The sequence below is a fragment of the Oryctolagus cuniculus genome, chromosome X, assembly GCF_051225735.1.
Source record: "Oryctolagus cuniculus isolate XC-2025 breed Fujian yellow rabbit chromosome X, ASM5122573v1, whole genome shotgun sequence".
NCBI classification, from domain to species: domain Eukaryota; kingdom Metazoa; phylum Chordata; class Mammalia; order Lagomorpha; family Leporidae; genus Oryctolagus; species Oryctolagus cuniculus.
Genome location: NC_142888.1, coordinates 63002565 through 63014255, shown reverse-complemented (window position 1 = coordinate 63014255; position 11691 = coordinate 63002565).

The window sequence follows — 11691 nt, the reverse complement described above, 5'->3', positions numbered from 1 at the left end:
CCTAAGTTTGTATCCCCAGCACACAACTTGGCTTATTAAGTTAAATGAGGGTGTGCACCTATGAACTAGTGGATAAGGGAAAGATCAAAGGACCTATCAGATGCTAACTTATTAATGCTCTAGTTAGTAACAGGAGAGTATCAGTAGGAAGATTGTTGGAGTGAAGCAAGTGGAGGTTAAATGCCATCCTCTTGATGATGCAGTAGGCCTTGTTTCAATTTGATTAAATGTTGACTCATAGGTGACATGGATGTCGCCTAGGGCTACCAGCTGTATTTGAAAATCATTGGAGGGCCACTATGGCCTAGAATGAACTGCCAAAATCCGAGCATAATTGTGCTATTGTGAAATCTACTTGAGAAAAGGAAGGATATATGCAGAGCCCTTACAGGCAAGATTTTGTGGAGAGGAACAATCAGAGCTAGTTTAAGCCAAAAAAAAAAAAAAAAAGGAAAGGGATAGGAAAGGGGTTTGTTAATTTATATATTCTCATGCATAAGAGCTCATGCATTTAGACAATAAACTTGGATTGGAAAGAAAGTGTTGCCTCTTTGATTTTTCTATAAATCACTATGACCACACTCCTGTCCCGCAACCTTCAGCCTGCATCAAAATAATCCTCTGGGCAGCACAATTATCTGCTTTCCCCATATTTCAGCAGAGCGTGCAGCAATTTCTAAATACCTTCTATATGACACAGCAGCTGAAGGCCACTGTGGGTCACTAAATCCAGGTCCTATCTGGGCCTAAATATGCCCTTCTGACTCAGACATAGCTGCTGCCCCATTTTGATGTATAGGGAACATTAAATGGTAGTTTCCATCTGAAGTCCCATATTCAATTGCAATATGGTGAAATATATATTTGGTCCTTGCCCCAGTTTCCAGGCATTCAGCTCCTACAATCTTTGTAATCTCCAAAGGACTATGTTCCTTTTTCTGTGTTAATGAATTAACAAATGATTGGCATCCTATAGTTAGCTTCAAAGTGAGAGCTGATTACGGAACAACCAACCTCAGGATTAGAGGTTTGGAGTTTTCAGCCCCACCCCTAACCTCCCAGGAAGTGAAAGGCTGAATGTTAGGTTGATCACCAATGGCCAACAGTTTGATCAATTTTGTGTACTGAAACTTCTGTAAAAACCCAGGATGACTGGATTTGGGGATCTTTCAGATTGCTGAACATGCAATCTGTCCAGGAAAAAAAACAGGCCATGAAACATGTTTCTTCAGCGGTCACCATTCTTTGTCTACTTTCTCATATCACCTTCATGTAAGGTAAAGGGAGAGTTACTTTTCCTATCTGTCGTGACTTCTTCATGCAATATCTCCTTTGCTGGAGGTATTGAACCCAAATCTAAATGTTGGAAAGAAGGATAGGCATTGTGGTGCAGCAGGTGAAGCAACTGCTTCCATTGCCTGCATTCCATATTAGAGTGCTAATTTGAATCCCAGCTGCTCCACCTCTGATGCAGTTTCCTGCTAATGCATCCTGAGAGGCAGTGGATGATGGCTCAAGTGCTTAGGTTCCTGACTCATGTGGGAGATTCAGATGGCATTCTCGGTTCCTAGCTTCAGCCTGGCTCAGCCCTGGCTATTGCAGACATTTGGGGAGTGATCAAGCAGATGAAAAGTCAATCTCTCTCTCTCTCTCTCTCTCCCCACTCTTTCAAGTAGATGAAAAATAAATAAACTAACCGAAAATTATGGAAAAGGTAGCTCCTCTCTGCTCTGCAGAAGATACTACACGAACTACTTAATTCATACTCATGGCTACCCATGTCAAAGGAAAATTTTAAAGACTTTTAAATGTCAAATGTCTCCCATGGAAAACATTAGATAAGTGAGCTGATGTATACATGAATTTGATTCAATCATTTTACATTATATGCATATATAAAAATATTGCATTGTTTAAAATAATTATACAGTTTTGTCAGTTAAAATAAGATTGATTTAAAATTAAAAAAATATTTGTCTCTTCACAATGCTTATTTCTTCAAGATTATGGTCTGCTACAGACTAGGGAAAATAGCTTTCTAGGTGATAAAAGTTTAATACTGGGTGGCGCCGCGGCTCACTTGGCTAATCCTCCACCTGTGGCGCCGGTACCCCAGGTTCTAGTCCCGGTTGGGGCACCAGATTCTGTCCCGGTTGCTCCTCTTCCAGTCCAGCTCACTGCTGTGTCCCAGGAGTGCAGTGGAGGATGGCCCAAGTGCTTGGGTCCCTGCACCTGCATGGGAGACTGGGAGGAAGCACCTGGCTCCTGGCTTCGGATTGGAGCAGCGCTCCGGCCATAGGGGCCATTTGGGGGGTGAACCAACTGAAGGAAGACCTCTCTCTCTGTCTCTGTCTCACTGTCTAAATCTGCCTGTCAAAAAAAAAAAAAAAAAGTTGCCGGTGCCGTGGCTCAATAGGCTAATCCTTCGGCTGCGGCGCCGGCACACCGGGTTCTAGTCCTGGTCGGGGCACCGGATTCTGTCCCGGTTGCCCCTCTTCCAGGCCAGCTCTCTGCTGTGGCCAGGGAGTGCAGTGGAGGATGGCCCAAGTGCTTGGGCCCTGCACCCCATGGGAGACCAGGATTAGCACCTGGCTCCTGCCATCGGATCAGCGCGGTGCGCCAGTAGTAGCCGGCTGCGGCGGCCATTGGAGGGTGAACCAACGGCAAAGGAAGACCTTTCTGTCTGTCTCTCTCTCTCACTGTCCACTCTGCCTGTCAAAAAATAAATAAATTAAAAAATTAAAAAATATGTTTGTATATGTATAGGTATCTTATTATCTGTGTTATTTACTTCTTATATAAGCTTGAATTTTTGTCCATTCATTCTATCATTCTCTAAAACTGACCTCTCTTGGAAGCCCCCCTCTTGGAAGCAGCTCTGGCTGGAGGTCTTTGACTCTAATAAATTTTGCTTTTTAAATTTCTCTGCTTGTCTGCTTGGAAATTCTTCTTCCATGTGAGACAAAGAACCGAAGTTATAGTAATTTTTCTGCTGTTGTTACCCGGTAACCTCTTTGTTTTTGTGTTCATATTATTTTAACCCTCTCAATAATCCCTCACTCCAATACACACACCATACACAAACAATAAAGACATTAATAGTCTTCAAACTAGTATCCCTGTGACACAAACACTTATTATGGATCTACTATGTTGTGGGGCCCAGTGACATAAGCATAAATTAGGTTAAGAGCCTAAGTTTGTGAAATCTGTACTAAATCTAGGCCTATAAAATTTAGATTATACTTCAATTGTTGGAGAATCAGAATTTGATGGCCTTACTATAGCAAGATTCATGTACAGAGACAAGATACCAGCACCTTTTAACAGGAAGTAGTCTTTATTTATTCCAGCATAAGGCCCAGGTGGAATTTCTTATCCAAAAGCCTGAGCCTGATGGGAAAAGGACATAAGCCTCGGCCATTCTTGCTCATTGCCCAAAAGATAGATAAACATTGGCATGTATTTTTTGCCCTTGAATGTCAATTGGGTCTCACACCCTATTGCATTCATACCCCATCCTGCATTTTTTTCCAGGTTCCCAAGGCCTTGTCCAGTTCCAGGAATCTCCCTCCACCTGCTGCCCCCTACTGCTAACCCCATTCCTAGCCCTCCTTAAAAAGACCCAGCCCCTGGGGGTCAGGGCCTTCTGCCACATACTCCATAAATGTGCATGCAGGCATTTGGTAACCCACCTCTATGAATTTATTTTCTCTGAATAAATTCTGTCTGGCTGTAAATTCATACACTGTCTCCTCTCTATTCTGCTCCTCTTTTCCTAACATTTTGGTGCCCCTTGTGAAGAGGCACCAATCTGCAACTCTTCCTAACAGAGCCCAGAACAAGGAGGCAGTATTTCCTTATACATTTTAGCTTCTTTGTCTCCCTTATATGGCTACATGTATGCATTTGATTGTATATTCTAATGTAACATGGCAGTGACAGGAATTGATACAATACTGCACATGGGTTCATAGTTACTGATGATTTTTTTTCTACACAAATATCTTTTGCAGCTGTAAAATACATTCATTCCATCCTAAGAATCAACCCTCCAGAATCAACTCAAAAGCCTAAACTACAAAATCTGAAATCAGATACAGGTGAGAATCAAGGTGTGATTTATCCTGAGGCAAATCTCCCTGCAAATGAGCAAATAGAATTAAGGATATAAGAACAAAGAGGGTATATGCTTTATTTACTTCAATAATGCAAAGGGAGACAGCAAGCTTCAACATCATGCTGAAGTAGTTACTAACCAAAAATAAATAATTATATAATGAGTCCCTTACTGCCATAAATGGGATAAGGAAGTGTCCTGGAGTTCCCGTGACCTCTTAAACGAGGCATAGAAAATACTTGTGAACTTGCAGGGTGATCTTGTGAATGGAACAATGTTATGTATGCCTGATACAGAGCATGTGGAAGAAACCACAAAATTGGCAACTAGATAAAGAGGCATTTACATTGCTGTAGGTGTTATAACTTAAAAGGAACACACCAAAGGATGTGACAGGACAGACTGTTTCTCAAAAGGGATGAGACAATGTGATTCCAACTCTGCAAGCCTTATAAAATCCACTACATGTGCATGTAAAATACATGGTTGGCTGTTTCACAAGATTAAGACTGGAAATAAATATGGTGACATGTTTACAGATACACAGGAGTCTCAGTCTTGAATATCTAGCAGCTTTTGTTTTTCTTCAGGAAGATGATTGTGACAAAACGTTCAACTTTCATCAACTTAAAATAATTTGAATTATTTTGCTATAGATGTCATGTTTCTTTATCTTTCAAAAAATAAATTGAGTTCTACTCAGAGTAAGTCAAATTCTACTCTAAAGTTCCCATTCTGTTGTCTTGTCACTTCTGTCCTTTGTCTTTGATAGAGTAAGTCAGTTAGCAACACCCATGTACTATTTCTAGTCTGGAAAATGTCTCTTAGCCTCTCTGCCACCTTCTTCCTATGCAATCTTTAAAAACGTGGGCCTCTTTCCTCAGGTCACTGTTCCAGATCCATTTGCATCTTTTTTTTCTTCATTTTTTTTTTTTGACGGGCAGAGTTAGACAGTGAGAGAGAGAGACAGAGAGAAAGGTCTTCCTTCCGTTGGTTCACCCCCCAAATGGCCAGTATGGCCAGAACTATGCTGATCCTAAGCCAGGAGCCAGGTGCTTCCTCCTGGTTTCCCATGTGGGTGCAGGGCCCAAGCACTTGGGCCATCCTCCACTGCCTTTCCGGGCCACAGCAGAGAGCTGGACTGCTGGACTGGAAGAGGGGCAACTGGGACAGAATCCGGCACCCCTACCGGGACTAGAACCCCAGGGTGCCAGCGCCACAGGTGGAGGATTAGCCAAGTGAGCCGCGGCGCTGGCCCAATTTCCATCTTCTTTTCCCACTCTGCTCTCTACTCGGAGACTGGCTTATAAGGATTATATCAACTCTGGTTTTTTATTCTTTGACTTACATTTGGGGAATTAATCAGCTAGAAGTATTGACAGGAGATCAGAGTAAAAGAAGAAAGAGAGGTAGGGATGTTTATTTTCCTGGCTCTTCCTGCTGGGGATAGATTTTGGCAGTATCTAGGTTTTACAGAAAGCCACAGTTTGTTTTTGACATCTCCTTTCTGTAGCTACCTTTCTCCTTGAGTTTTAATATCTACTCCCTTCTGTTGTCTTTCAGGTTTAGGAATACTTGAGGTTAGCTACATTCACTTTCCATTATTCCTATGTACAATATCTGTCTTTGATTTTAACTACTTTCAATAGAAAGTAGGGAATGGAATAATTTTCCTTGGGTGTTTCCTGGAATGATAATGCTTTCAAAATTATTTTATTGTAGAATAGAGTTAGGGGGGCAAGATGAAAACATTTTTAGTTATTCAAATGCCCCAGTGAAGAAAATCCTTTGTATAATGTGTATTCTATTTCATAGGTATTGTATTAAGTGATCTCTATGTAGTACCTATTTTATGCTCACAGTATCCTTGGAAAGATTGCAAATGAGTCAAGTTTTCTAGCTGGTTAATTCTCCAAATGGCCACAATTGCAGAGACTGGGCCATACTGAAGCCATAAGCCCAGAACTCCATCCAGGTCTCCCATGTGGATGGCAAGGGACCAAGTATTTGAGCCATTGTCCACTGCTTTCCCAAGTACATTAGCAGGGAGTTGGATCATAAATGAAGTATGTGGGACATTGTAAGACATGGTTTAACCTGCTGTACTATGATATTATTGTTACATTTATTTTTATTTCCAATTGGAGAACTCTATCATTTCTTAAATGCCTTTTTTATTTATTTGACAAATAGAGTTAGACAGTAAGAGAGAGACAGAGAGAAAGGTCTTCCTTCTGTTGGTTCACCCCTCAAATGGCTGCCACAGCCAGAGCTGCACCGATCCAAAGCCAGGAGCCAGGTGCTTCTTTCTGGTCTCCCACACGGGTGCAGGGCCCAAGCACTTGGGCCATCCTCCACTGCCTTCCCAGGCCACAGCAGAGAGCTGGACTGGAAGAGGAGCAACCAGGACTAGAACCTGGTGCCCAAATGGGATGCTGGTGCTACAGGTGGAAGATTAACCAAGTGAGCCACAGCGCTGACCCTGTTTATCATTTCTTTTAACTCAAATCCTGTAGTTGTAAGCTCCCATAGCTTTTTTTGGTCTGGGAAATTTTTTTCTAAATATTTATTTATTTATTTGAAAGGTAGAGTTACAGAGAAGTAGAGGCAGGGTGAGAGAGAGTTCTTCCATCCCCAGATAGCCACAATGGCTGCAGCTGTGATGATCTGAAGCCAGGGGCCAGGAGATTCTTCCTGGTCTCCCATGCAGGTGCAGGGACCCAAAGGCTTGGGCCATCTTCTATTGCTTTCTCAGGCCATAGCAGAGAGCTGGATCAGAAATGGAGCAGCTGGGACTTGAACTGGCACCCATATGGGATGCCGGCACTGCAGGTGGTGGCTTTACCCAATATGCCACAGTGCTGACCCCTTGAGACTTTCAAAATGCCTCATTCTTTTTAACTTTGATAATATTATTATAATGTATTCTCATGGAGATCTCTTTATATTTAGCGTACTTGTGGTTCTTTCAAATTCATGGATTTGGATGTTCATTTCTCCAAATTTGAGACATTTTATGTCATTACCCCATTAATTAAGCTTTTTGCCCATTTCTGTCTCTCTTCCTCCTTCCTCCCTCTTTCTCTTTAATCCTAAGACTCCATAATGCATATACTGGTTTGCTTCAGGGTGTCTCACAAGCCCTAAAGATTTTCTTCACTCTTTTCCATTCTTTTTCCTCTCTTTATGTTCCTATAATTGGGTAATTTCAAATGACATTTTTTTTTTTGACAGGCAGAGTGGACAGTGAGAGAGAGAGAGACAGAGAGAAAGGTCTTCCTTTGCCGTTGGTTCACCCTCCAATGGCCGCCGCAGCCGGCACACCGCGCTGATCCGATGGCAGGAGCCAGGAGCCAGGTACTTATCCTGGTCTCCCATGGGGTGCAGGGCCCAAGCACTTGGGCCATCCTCCACTGCACTCCCGGGCCACAGCAGAGAGCTGGCCTGGAAGAGGGGTAACCAGGACAGAATCCGGCGCCCCGACCGGGACTAGAACCTGGTGTGCCGGCGCTGCAAGGTGGAGAATTAGCCTAGTGAGCCGTGGCGCCGGCCACAAATGACATATCTTTAAGTTCATTGATTCTTTCAATTGATCAAGTTTGCTGTTGAAGCTCTCTGTGTAACTTTTCTTTTTAGTCATTGTGGTTTCTACCTCCAGAATTTTGGCTGTTTTTATTTCCTATGGCTTATTGCTTTGTTGAGTTTATTATTCTTACAAATTATTTACCCATCTTGTTTAGTTATTTGTATTATTTTATAAGAACTGTAAATGGTTAATTTGAAAATTTTTGGCAAGTGTTCATATATCTTTCTTTATATTGAGTCATTTAATAGTACTTTGCTTTGTTCCTTTTATGGTATCTTGTTTCCCTGATTATTCATCTTTCTTTTGGCCTGGATTTGGTATATGTCCCTTTACATAAATAGGTATTTAACTCAATCACCAAGACTAGCTTTTCCAGGGAAAGCCCTTCATTAGTTAACCCATCTAGAGATTGTGGAAGGGCCATGTGGTGGACTTTAATATGCAAGATTTCTGTTAGAATCGTTGTGAATGCTTGCCTGGTGCTTATATTTGCAGGGGGATAGGCCTGTTCTTTTGTTCCACAGGGCCTTGCCTGATGTCTAGGTCCATAGGGTTGGGATTGGATCATGGGTCCACTGGGGCTGACCTGAGCTCTGGATACATGATGTTCAATGTGACATGGGGGTAGGTCAGAAACATGAGTCTGTAGCACAAGCCTTGATCCTGATCTAAGGAGGCTTCCTTAGAGCCTGGATCTGCTGGAATGGTCTTAGACACTGGGTCCTCTGGAACATAAGACCACAGACAATGGCCTGAAACTTGGGACTGGCCTCTTATTGGGGGAAATGCTGGAGCTTGAGGCCACTACCTGTACCCTGGTTCACTGAGGCATGAGACCAAAGAATGTAGCCTGGGTCCCGATTCTGCAAAGCTGAGTCTTACACTGGACAGATCCAAAGCTTGTATCCATGGGGGCCAGCCTGTAGCCTGGATATACCAGTGCTGGCTTTGGGATCAGGACCATATGAGCTATCTTTATTCTGGAAAGTATATGGAAGCTGGATTGGTAAAGGTCATCTTGGAGTTTGGTGCTGTGGAGGCCAGTCAAGAACTGGGCATGCCTGAAGCCTGGGGCCATAGGGACCAGGTTAGTGCTGGAGTTGGTCTTGAGCTTGGGATAGGCCTGGGTCTTAGTCTACAGGGACTATTTTTGAACCTGGGGTCACTGGGAGCAATCTGCTTCTGAGACAGTGCTGCAGTTTGGTACCTGAGGTATAGGGGCCTATCACCAGGTTTCACTAGAGTGGGCTAAGTTCTGGGTTTTGTGGCAAAGTTAGATCATCGCTTCATTCTCCTTTTCCCAATAGGAAGGCACTACTATCCACCCTTTGTTGTCCAGTCTTTTATGAAGGGCAATAAGGGTAGTGTGAAACTGTCCTTAACATCCCCTCTTCAAGGTACCTTTTCTTATTCCTGTGCCACTTCTAGGTTGTGTGATCTGTTACTTAGATTCCTTAGCTCTTGTGAAGTTAGTTTTCTGCATGTACAGTTTTTCAAATTGATGTTTCTGTGAAAAGGGGACTCTAAGAAAGTGCTGTTCTGCCACACTGCTGACATTTCCCTATAGCAACTTTCTCTTATTAGTAACACAGTAGTATGAGTATCTTTTCTGGTTTTAGCTAATACTGAAAATCCTGGAAAGTAGATAGAGAACATGCCAACCTATTTCAAGTCATGTATAAAAATAATATGTTATGGATGCTGCAAAGTACAGTGACAAGGAAAGATGGTTTTTATTATTGTATCTTTTCCTCCAAGCACATGATTTTTAGGGGAGTATCGTAGCATTTTCTATTTCCCTACCAAAGTAGGAACAGATTTATATTCCTAGTCTTTTCCCTATTCCTAGGGAAAAACAAAAGCTTTCAAATAAGCAATGTTAGACACAGTTCTTGGCTTTCAATGTTACCACATTTAAGACAGAGTGAAAGGTTTACTAGTGACCTCTTGAAACAATGGTGTGAGTAGAAAGAGTGAAGCCTCCTGAGTCTCTATCTAAAGATACCCTATCCAGAAAGTACCTGTGTGTTTGCTGGGGCTTGTTACCCTTGCTTGTACATCAGGTAAATCCATATCATTTTGTATCTCTTATTGTTTGGGACCAACCTGGCTGTGCCTACTTTACATAAAGAAGCAACTACCTCTTCAGTCTTTGAAGACTCTTTGTGAGGAACTGCTTCCTTCATTCCAGCAATGCAAACACTGGATACTGTTCAAAGAAGTAACTTTGACCAAACAATCTCTGTCACCATCTACCCAAGTTTTGTGTTTCTCTTCTCATTCTCTTACTTAGGTGATAAATGCCATCATCTCCATGTTGGCACATAAGGACAGGAATTGTACATATGTAAATGAGCTATTGTAATCACTGACTGTATATAGTTCTGGGAATCACTTGTAAAACCAGGATGACTCTCAGGAGTTTATCAAACACTGTGGAAGAAGCACAAGATATTAAATTCCATATATATATATGTATATACATATATATGTGTATATATGTATATATACGTATGTATACATATATGTATATATGTATATATACGTGTATATATGTATACACATGTATATATACATATATACATATACATATATATACATATACATATATATATACATATATATATATATGGAGAGAGAGAGAGGATCATAATTTTACCAAAAATGTGACTTCACAAATCTTATGTTCTGATCTTGATTTAGTAAACTTATTGCTCTGGCTATGTAGACCCTGTATGATGTATAAACGCCACTGGGGATTTTTATACTCAGGACAAAATTACAGATTGTATTTGTCAGGGTTCTCCAACAGGAGAACCAATAGGAGATAGATAGATAGATAGATAGATAGAGAAAAATTTATAGTGAACAATTGGATCATGTGACTTTAGAGAAGTCCCATGATTTGCTGTCTATACTCTAGAATCCCAGGAAGACCAGTGATATAGTTCTAGTCTAAGTCCAAAGATCTGAGAAGCCAGAGTGAATTGTGTAAACATTAGTTCAGTACCAGAGAAGAGCAGTATCCTAGATCAAGCAGTTAGGCAGATGGTATGAATCTTCCCTTCTTCCACCTTGTGATCCATGCAAGCCCTCAGTGGACTGAATGAGGCCTACCTGTACCCTGCACCGGGGTGCAACAGCTTTGCTGATTCCATTGGTGTAAATGCTAATCCCCTCTGAAAACACTCTCAAATACACACTGCAAAATGATATTTAACCACTATCTGTGCACCCTCGGATCTAGGCAAGTTGATATAATAAACTATTACACACATTTAGCAAATGAAGATATGGAGTGACTAGCTAAATTTTAATTTCAGACAAACAATAAATAATGTTTTGGTATGTGTTCCATACAATGTTTGGAATACAGTTATATAAAAATGTATTCATTATTTTTCTGATTGTAAAATTTAACTTATCCTCTATATTTTTCTGGCCACTTTAGTCCCAAAAGGCAGGTACATAGTCCCAAGAGTGCTGCTTCTATCACTTCCTTACAAGTCCAAAGCTTCCTTGAAAAGAATATTATCATTCCACTCATTCCCTGGGATATTCTTTTACACTTCATGGTTTCCTAGTGCTAAGGGAGTACTTAATGCAAAAATGAAGCTCATGTTATGGCTAATATCCTAGGCATATATTCCCTTCACCACTCTTGTCTATGGGGGAATTACAACAAGAGTTCCATAATTACCTAACTTGAAGCATTTTCTATTCTAAGGTCTATAGTAACAAGAATCAAAGGCCTGGAGGCAAGGCCACAGATGAGGCACATTCCAAATTTCAGGGAGGAAGAAGAAGACAGGAACGAAATCAGGATGGTTTTCCCGGGATCAGCTGCAGGGTGTGGGAAGAGATGGGGGGAGAGGGTGCAGAAGGACAATCACTTACACTTGACACCAGGGTCTATATTTCCCAGACAGACAGATGCCTAGACGTCTGTGCTTTTCTGACTAGGAAAATTAACAGCTGGCACTCA